The 10,596-nt window shown below is 39.4% G+C and overlaps 1 long non-coding RNA gene across 1 annotated transcript; it reads right to left on the minus strand.

Moving 5' to 3' along the window:
- Positions 1–2,307: 2,307 nt before the first annotated feature.
- On the minus strand, positions 2,308–4,920 carry LOC130145261 (uncharacterized). Its single transcript, XR_008820455.1, has 3 exons — positions 4,509–4,920; positions 3,884–4,069; positions 2,308–3,275 (listed from the first exon to the last, which is right to left on the minus strand). It is a non-coding gene; the product is annotated as an uncharacterized LOC130145261 (long non-coding RNA).
- Positions 4,921–10,596: the final 5,676 nt, after the last annotated feature.

Raw genomic sequence — 10,596 nt, forward strand, 5'->3', positions numbered from 1 at the left:
CAGAGGCAAGGGGCACAGCACTTTTAAAGAGATGAGTAATACAGTCCCCTCTGCCCCTCATCCTCCCTCCCATACCCCAGCAGCTCAGGATACTGCTCCTCTACCAGCAAAACAACAGCTCTGGTGCTATAAGCTGAAGCCTGTTTTTATGCTCAGAGGTAAGAAGATGAACAAAACAGTTCTGTGGGCAAAACATTCCTTCTGTCCCCCCAGCTTTGTCCTGAGCTCATTGTTGGGGGATCAGTCTACCTGAGATGTAGGTGACTTATACAGTTGTATTAGGATAGCCATCCTTTGTGCTGTGTTAACTTGCTTTGGGGTTTGGCTTCTGACCACCTTTTTCTCCTATTGAGACTTGTTTTTTTCTGTTTCAGGATTGGGTGAGCATACACTGCAGACACTTAATCCCAGAAATACACATTTTAACATCTCTCTAATAAAACTGCCGCGATGGATGTTGTGCAGTACTTCAGGAGCACTCTGACAAGTGGATACATCTTACCTGCATATTGGAGTTGAATTAATGACTGTCTTCGTACTGCCCTCAGGGATTGCTGAGTGAGATATTAGCAGAATATGCACTTGTTCCCTAAAAAATTGTGACAGGGAACTTATACTTGTATGGCAGTATCTAAGGAGTAAACACTTGTGTTTTTATACAGTCTCTGTGTTACCCAAGAGGAACAGAGCCTCTGTATCCGACCTTGGGGTTCTGACATGAACTTCAGAAGAGACGTTCAGATGAAAGGGGGATCTATCTTAGTCAACTAAGTTTAATGTTTAAATGTGTTTAATAAATATTTCTTGATCAGGAAAATCAGTTGATCTAGTTTTGTAGCTGGTATTGAAGAGGGTACATTACTGTGATACAGACAGATGAGGTAAAACAGAAACATAAAAGAACATGCAGTACAGAGAGTGAGTAGTTTTTTTACATCATGAAGTGAAGATGTACATCAAAATCACATCATTAAGATATTTATCTTTCTCCCTCTGTAAACTGAGTACTGACAAGTGCGTGCTTATTACTATCTGAATATCAGTAGTATTCTGTCTTGAAATCCAAGTCCAAATATGTCTTTGTTCATTGCTGTCTTGTTCGCACTGTCGTGTCATGAACTGTCATTTTAAAAGAGACATAGGGCTCACATGGGACGATATAAAGAAGTATATAAGGAAGCGCGTCTTTTTACATGACCTTTAATGATATAAATTTGGTAGGGCCTACATGTAGTGGGTCTCTTTACTCCAGGGATTAGTGACTTTCATTGTACAAACAGTGCAATGCTGAGAATCTGAGTCATTGAGGAAATAGGGCAGGTTTTGAAAACTGATCCTTTGCCATTGACGTACATGTAGGAATAGAAATGTTTTTGTTTTACGGGAATAGAACATCTTAATGAAAGGATTCGGAAGGAAATCAAACACAATCAGTAGTACACATCACGTTCATTTTTGGTGTGGCTGTTCAAGGAACTCAACACATACCAGTTATTTTAATTATAAATCAAGTGAGCCATTCAGACCATACTCTGTTACTTACTGAAAACGGTACGTTCTGAGATGCACCCCTCCCACTTTCTTTCTTATGAAGGAGGAAAGTTAGGTCACTAGGTAGCAAAGACCACAACCACATCTTCTTATCTGACCGCCTGTGAAAAATGCAGTCTTCTATGAAACTGCATTTCTACCAGTGAGGGTTTCACGTTTGCCAGCAGGCTGGAAGCATAAACAGATTTTCTGGGAGGAGATAGTAATACACACAGCAGTTAGTAGACTCTTTTCTGAATGGGATAGCCAACAGGATTTCAAAATATGAATATCAGACATTACAATACTAATTCCCCTTTCTGTATATACACTCTGAGGAACTTTGCAGCAAAAGAAAGGGAAACAAAATAGCAAAAGACTCTTAACAAAGTGACTGGGAAGATTCAACAGCTTTGAGTTTTTATCCCCAGTTCAATGGAGAACTTAAACACATGCATCAAGTCCACATTTTTGGAGGAGGCAACTGGAAAGCACAGCATCCCTTTGCCCAGTGCTGGTCAGTCCTTCCCAAAAGTACATTCCCAGTTGCAGGATGTGTAGCAACAGTTTTCAGCTTCCCCAGCTAGACAGTGCCCGAGAATTTTGTGCCAGCACTTGCAGCAGCAGCATTGTTTATGTGCTGAATTGTCACTGGATGAAAGATACAGTTTAGACTGGCAGAAGTCTGCCATCAATATGCAAGTTAAGATAAAATATGCTTTACAAGAACAGCTAGGCAAAGAATAAGAGACATTTATTACTAACATGAATTAGGGACAAGAAAGACCTTGGAAAAAGCGTAAGACTTTTAAATAAATTTTACTGCTAAGTCTTGCACTACGTAGGTGGACAGACTACATATTTATATATTTATTGCTTATTTTTAGTGATGTGAATCTGCATAATGTATCATGGAATAAGATTGTGAAAGTGTAGAATGATGGACACCAATTGTCTGCAGTCTGAGGTAATGTACCCTGAAGAAACAGAAACCTTATCAGAAACAATCTATAGTGGAATTAGAGCATTTCTGAGACCCACCCCCGCAACAAACAACCTTGGCCTTGCAGTTGCTGCTGTAGGCCTTTTACATTGTATAATATTTGTGTAATGTGTAAGGGATGCAGGTAAAGCTGATGGCTGTCATGCTAAGAGGACAATATATTTCTTCCAAACAGTGAAATACCTAGACACTGCCTCTAACCTGAACATAAAATCCTCTTCTTCAGTTATGAGTGTCTACAGAAGCATGGGTAAAGTATTTATCTGTGACCTAAATTCCCCTTGAAAAAATCGTTTTCTCTTGAGATGGCTATGTTAATGTTATTTCACTACTCCACTCCAGTGATATCTCGTAAAAAAGATTTCTGCCTTACCGCATTATTTAAAAGCACATTAGATTTTGTTGGTAAAAGCAAGCTCCTTCCTACCCTACAGGGAGGAAGGAGCTGTTACCTGCTTTTCCAGCCAAGATTCTTGAGCACTCAGCAGATGTTAACACTGCAGTTGGTTTTGCAAGCCACGTCCCGGGTGGACATGCAGGAGCTCTCTGCCACGCCGCTGCCCAGGAGGGTTGAACCAGCCGCGGCTGCTGGGCTCCTGCGCTGCCTGGGCAGAGGCGGGTGCTGCTGGTTCCGTGCCGGCATCGAGCAGCCATGGTGCTCATGGCTGGCGTGGCTGTAGCTGCAGCAAGCACTGTCTTGTGGGTTCAAAAAGGAATTGATCCTTTCATTTGTTTTGGCCTCCTGGAATGCAAAAGAATTAATTAATTGTAGTTTAAAAGTGCTGAGCTCTCCTGAGACTTACAGAATTTGCTGAATACTTTCCCCTTTAAAGCCTCTTTTTCCTGATAGCATACACATTTTTCAACAACTAATATTTTCCTTTGCATAGCTATATATACACTCTCTCTCCACGTGCTAAAGAAACACGTGCCCAAATGAAACCACACATACCATTTAACTCAAAATGCTCTCCTGTGTACATCTGTTTCTCATTAGTTTTTCCCTCTGCTTTATACATAGACTTTGCTTTAAGAAGTGTCATTACATTAGTTTGCATTACAGTATTATTTTTCACTCGGCTATGTACTAGTATAGTGGCCAAATGCTTCCCTTAGAATTGCATATGGTTTTTTGAGGGCAGAATATGACCATTGCATTTGTATACAGCATGTATACAAGTGTATATTCATTCATTAAAGGAACTAGCATTTTAAACCTACGTTTTATACAAATATCAGGAATAAAATATTCTAAACATAATGGATATGTGATGCGGTTTGTACCTGTGGGTATTTAGCATGCAAAAGGTTTCTTTGTGTATCTGCAAGAGAGGGAAACAAGTACAGTACCTTCAAGCTGATGGGACATCTGTGTCTGCCTGAGCTCTGCATCTGCCCCCAGATTCCTCTTCATCAAAATTTAAGCACTGCAGTTCTGCAAACACCTGCACAATTGTGGCCACAAAAGAAACTACAAGAGCAGCATTTCCTCACTGTTCCTAATATAATAATTTTCTGAAATCCCATATGGCTTACCTAGAATGGGGAAAAAAAATTCCTGTATAACAGCAACGAGTTTAGAAAGGTGACCAGAGGACCACCTGACTAAGAAAATCAACATACTATTTGAGGGAATAACGGTAAATATCAAAATACAGTTATAGCTTACCAATTCTAAAATATTGCTTAGAGTCTGCAGGCCTTGTATGAAAATAAATATTGTATTTTATATTTATGCATGTACATTTTAATATACAGATGCTCATATGCAATTTAATTACATTACATTTCTGCAAAATCTTGCTCATGATCATTTCCTTATTTCTCCTTCATATATATAGACCATTCATACTCCTGTAACTAATTATGCTCTGAACCTGCAAGTTCTGATTTACATCATGATGATATAATATACAATCCTAGATTGCACAAATCCATGTGACAATTTTAACAGAAACACGCTAGCTTTACTCACCCGTGTGCCCAGTTCAGTGATGTGCTAACTCAGTGCTTGTGTTACCCATTCGTTTCCTGCAAACCTATCCTGGTGCAGTCCCTGGAATACGCTCCAAATGGCTACGCACTGATTGCTGTACCAGGGGAGGAAGGGTGCTGGGGGATGCGCCTGTGCTTCCCCAGCCCTTATTCCTGTGGGGCTGTGGCTGCTCAGCAGCTCCCTCTTGGGCTACACCACAGCCTGGGGAGGAGCTCCCCTGGGGTTAGTTCTTTGAGTCTGGGGGTCCTTCCATAAATCTTTGCAAAGCCTCCATTGCCTGGCCTCGATTTCAGGAAGGCTCGGACCGCAGGTGACTCAAGCTTTCACAGTCCCCGGGAAGCAGCCCCGGGGAAGGGAGGGAGAACGAAGGAGCTGATCCCCATTTACTGCATGCCTGGCCCATCCCAGATAAAAGCAGCAATGATGGGCATGTACATGGGTTAAGGACAGTTAGAACACAGTGTGCTAACTTTTCCCACCATGGCCATGCCTTATATGTCAAAAGACAAGAAAAGAAATTACAGGAAATAATTATGCTTGCCCTCCAATCTCCCAGGACATAGTGAGGGAAGTCATGCTGCCTGAGTAACACAAGAGTGGAAGAAGGCAAGAATACACCCCAAACATGATTATTCAAAAAGCCCCTACCTTTGTGAAATAATAAGTTGGCCTTTAAGCAGAAAAGTCAGGAAAGCCTTGATTTAAAACATCATTAAAAAACTATAATATGGTAAGTAACAGTGTCAGGATGCGTGATGGCATTGTATGATTATATTCACTGATTATCTCATCATCTGCATAATTCATTATAGCATTGTTGCTTGTAAATGAAATGGGAAAAGAAATTGTAAGAAGGCACGTTTAGAAAAGTTTTCTTTAAGGTAATTCTTTAGGCTTTTCTACCGACAATAAGGATTTGATTACCATTTATGTTTGGATCTGTATTTTCATGAAATCGAAGAGAACACTTTCTTATAAACAGTCTAGTGCAAATTTTGAATATAGTCCATTTCAATAGCTCCCTGCTAATTAGGAAATAATTTGAATACAAGTTATTTCAGGTCATTTTGAGGTCTGCTTTCAAAAATAAAATTGTATAATGAAATTATTTTTTCTGATGTTATTGCTTAAATCTACTGAATGTACACATCAACTCAATGTGTTATTTGAGGATTTGCCTCAGGATTGTTAACTTGTTAAAAAAGAACATATTCTTACCAACACAACTGAAGTTTAAAAATAATGTTTGATGTTCGCTATGTATTTCTGCAAGAAAATAAATATATCTTTAAAAAAATATAGTAAACTAGGGATGTATTTGCCAGTGTTTTCAGGGTGGTTTATAATCTCTACCTTTTGCAGAAAAATGTTGCTGGTGAAGGTTAGCATATAAAATTTCAAAGCGAGACTTTTTTCCCAGTCATCTGAAGAGTTAATCCTTAAGTCAAATAACATTTTTATAACCACTGGACAAAGCAAACTGTTTAGTTCTAAATGAAATTTCAACCTTTATTTATAAAATTTGCCACAGTCTACCTTTGCAAATTGAACACACGAAGCAGCAAGATAATTTCAACTAAATCTTAAACTGTTTTACATAATTTAAATATTTCAGTAGGTGGTGCCATAAAACCATGTACAATAGTGCTATGGCAAAATACAGTATAGTAAAAACTAATGGAACATTCAATCCAAATTTATTGTGCTCTGCAGTATAGATGTTTATGAAAAAACAAGTCCACAGAATTAATTTTTGTGTGGGCTTTTGATATGCAGAAACTGCAGGATCTTGTTAGGGTAGTAGTCATTAGCCTGCAGCCTAATGTAGTTTTACATAAATGTTTTAGAATGTTTCCAACTGTGCATGCAAATGCTTATTTATTTTGCTGAGTGAAGACATGAGACGGTAGCAGATTCAGCATTTGCTTAAAATGTGCTGGCTCAGAAGTCTAAAAGGTTTTGAACAAAGGGCATTCCTTGTTATAAAAAGTATATAAGAAGACCACATGGCTTTTTATGTATGGAAATAGAAGAAAATGATAGTATGGCACTGTTAAAGGAGGAATAAGACTATGTTTAAAAGGCAGTGAAGATCAGCAAGAGAATGGACTAAACAGGGTGCTCAGAAACTGCAGAGAAAGCAAGATGAATGAAGTATATGGATTTTCTTAGACATGTAGCTGGATATCTTGTCAAAAGCTCTTGAGCTGGCTTTAATAGTGTCAAAATCTTGTGGGTACTTGATACCTTTGAAAATTCTACTTCAGATGCAGAAGAGATGGTATGTCTATGCTCTATACTCTGTTTATTCCTGGACCCTTTTCTCCTGCATTCTACTAAATCTAGCCATCTACCTATCTGTCTATATTAATAGGTAGATGCATATATATATATATGTATGTATCACATACAGGTATTTGTTGGGCTGCAAAGCATGCCTCTCATACTTGTGGAAGCTACTTCAGCCTCATGCGGGGTGTGCGGAGAGGAGTGCCTGCATGCTGGAGGGGATGGGTGTGAGTTAATGCATGGAAGGGGTTTGTTAACACATGTTTTTAACATCAGCTACCCAACAAACACCACTTGGTAAGATTTCTGCGTGTGACCCAAACTAGCATCAGCAGACCAGTAAGAGTACAAAATGAAGATGTTTAAGGATTTCTACTCTCAAGTTTGGCTTTCCATGCTGACCTGCAGGAGCTGTGAAGCTAATCTGTGGTTTTTTTGCTAGGACTTTCATTAGTTTATTGCAGACCACTGTGAAGATCTCACTAGTTCAGTCCCCTGAGTAGTTGGGTGGAGAGTGTGCTATTATGTAGGCCACTTCCCAGCTTCAGGATGACAAAAATGGGTCCTCCAGCAGATTGGTTCTCATCCTCCTCAGAGGCTTAATCTGCTGGGAAAGATCTGAAGCCCATTTTCCCACGTATTTTTGTAGGTCCTCTGGGCATGATATACCCTCATCACGGCCCAGAAGCAGAACTCCTGTGTGTTCCAGTGTATATTTGGGGGAGGCAGGGAAGGTGAAATGTATATGTACTCTTACATATATTGGGGGAGTCAGCGTATGGACTCTGGCAAATAAATGTAGAGGTTATGCAAGGCCAAGTACCCAGATAGTGGCTGCGAGTGCAAAGGACATGGCAGATCAGAACCTTCTTGAGCATGTAACCCTCCCCAGCAGCTCCTTCTCAAGGGGCTGCTTCCTTAATCCCTTCATTTTCTGGAGAACATTAGGTACCCCGTGTAGTTACAAGTTGTGGAGACAAGCTCCACATCAGATATGACTGTTCTGCCCAGAAACTGAGTGCATAGTGGCCTGGGACATTGCAACACAGGCAAAACATGCTTGACTCATTAGCAATTTTTCAATTTACCGCCAGTCAGTTTAGCAGTCAGTAAAAAGGAGCTGTGCCCCGAACAGGTCATTTCTGACACAGGAGAAAGAGAGAAGCTTCTTCCTTCCTGCTGTTGGTCTTCTGTTTTCTTTTACGGGTAATCATCTGAATGCACATCCCAGCACCATGCAGGAGTGAAGTGCCCAGCTAAAAGCTGAAAGTCACAGCTGTCTAAGCAAGGCAGCATGACACCGAGGAATAAGAGTTATGCAGTTTTGTCCACAGTAGTTTTCAGTCCTGGTGATGGTGATGCCTGTCTGTAGATGGGTTGTGAGTGCTAATTTAGGAGAATCAAGTATCTGAAGGCATCAACATTACAACCCTGTATTACTGTTTTATATTAGCTAAGTGTCCCTGCTAGACCCCCAGGTCAAAGTTGCTGCACTATGGTTACTCTTCCAGGTGCTGAGCTGTTGGAACACACAGCAAACTGTGCAGCTGTCCCCTCCAGCCAGAGAAGCTGTATCCTGAAAAGCCCCCGGTGCTCTATTTGGCCACAAATGGGACAGGCAATAAGCCTGGTGTCGGGACAGGTTTCTTTTCCAGTTTTTCTGTGAGACCCCTGTGGACAGTGGACTTCTGCACTGAGATGCCTGTCTGCTGCACAACAGGTACATCAGCTGGTCACACTCCTGACGGGGTGACCGCATGCTTACAGCTTTATTTTTGTTTTGAAGCATTTTTTTACTACAAGGTCCCTTTTAATTTCATTTTTTTAAAAAAGTAATTTTTAAAATTGTCAGGATGAAAATGAAACATTTTGTTCAATCCAAAAGTATTTATAAAGCCCTTTCCTTAGAAATTTTGAGAGTTCTGGTTGTGGTCCAACTAAAAGTTATTTTCTTTCTATTTTCTTAGAACTGCCAGGAAATCAAGAAGTGCACAGATATGCCAGTGCTTTGGATTTTTAAATAGCGTATACATGCCTGAAACAGAAAAGAAATTAGCATTTAATGAGATTACATGGAAATAAAAATGGCAAATCAATAAAATTCAGTGAATACCTGTATGCTTCACAGAGTATTTAATGAATAGTGAGTTTGTGCGCTGGAATGCTGCGGGATCAGAATTACATGTCCTTCCAGTGGCTGTAATGAGAAGGAAAAATTGAATGCTTTCTATTGCCTGGATATTTTTACATTCTTTATACTGACTTGCATCCTATTCTTCCATTGCATTGTCTAAGGAAAATAAATAAGGAAATAAAACCCCACAAAACCAAAACATAGCTACGATGAGCATGAATACACAATGTTCCATCAATTAGAAAATATTTTTCTCGCTAACTACTTGCAGACACTTGGACAGATCAGCAAATCTAAATAGCCCATTTTCAACTTGAGTCATATGCAGCAGTGGTGTAAATAGAGGAGCAGCTCAGTTGCTTCTGGATGTCAGTATTACAGATTGCAATATTTCCTATGCCTTCATTGCTTAGTGTTTTATTTTTCTTAGTGTTTTTTCATTGCAATGCAATGATTTTTTTTTTCTGTAGGTAACTTTTGTTCAGGAGGTGAGGGTTTCTCTTCAAAGAAAGGAATAGAAGGGAGTCCTAGCTGGAAATTCTGTAGTGTGGGTACACCACAGATTTCCTATCATGAATCTCTCTTTTATTAAGTCTCCTCAAGGTGAGTCATGATGGCATTTCATTTACTACAACAGACAACTGGAGGTCTCCATCATCATCCTGCTGGAAAAAAAAGCAAATACTTTGGGTAATACTTATTTTTAAACCTTCTGTCCTTTATTCTTGCCATTTTTACATGTTGCTTCATTTTTGTTATCCAATTAAAAAAATAATTTTCCAGGCCTTATATCTCTCCAACATTGATACATGGATGTGTGTCATATGCTGTACTGATAATGTGGAAGTAGGCATTCACAATTTCTCCACAAAGTAATGTGAAAACAGAATTGCTTGCTAGCTTAAATGTTTGTGAAATGTGTATTAGCCACAGTAATTTTTCTGTTTCATCAGTGAGCAGGAATATTTGAAAGCTCTCCAACATACCTTTTTGCAAACAGGCTGTAAAGGGACTTTAAAAATACAGTTCATTCTGGATATAATGTTAATATATTTCTTTTTTGACTAAAATTTCTGGCCAGTTGTACAAAAGATTTGGTATCATTTTTTCCTAACTGCAGGAAAAACTACCTTTGTGTGTAAGAAGTTGTGCATCATATCTCAGACTTCCAAACCTTCCCATAGCATCTTAGATTGGGTGGTGTTTTAACCAAGGTAAGCACCATTGTGGATAAATGAGCTGCCCATTCATTCAGCACAACCATCTCCATTTTATTGCATCCTGATGTTTTCTGAAGCTGTCAGTCACTCTCTCTTCTAGTAGTCTGGCTTGGTCCTGACAGGCCTGGGTTTAGCTATTTATGCATGAAACAAAGATTTTTGCTGTAGAAGCTTTTCCATTTTTGCAATAAATGGCAAATGTCTGTCTGATTGTAGAGGGGAAATTTAACAGGATTTTAAGTAAGTTACTATTGGTGCTCAACCAATCATAAATTTTTTGGACAAGGTTTGAAGTTAAGGACATCTGGGAGGATGGGTCTGTAGTTATGGTGCTGAGGTCCAAAGATACATATTTAGTTCCTTAATCTGTCATGTATTTCAGAAATGATTTTGTGCAAATGATTTTCTGTATAATTCATCATCA

This window comes from Falco biarmicus, chromosome 2, assembly GCF_023638135.1.
Source record: "Falco biarmicus isolate bFalBia1 chromosome 2, bFalBia1.pri, whole genome shotgun sequence".
Taxonomy (NCBI): Eukaryota; Metazoa; Chordata; class Aves; order Falconiformes; family Falconidae; genus Falco; species Falco biarmicus.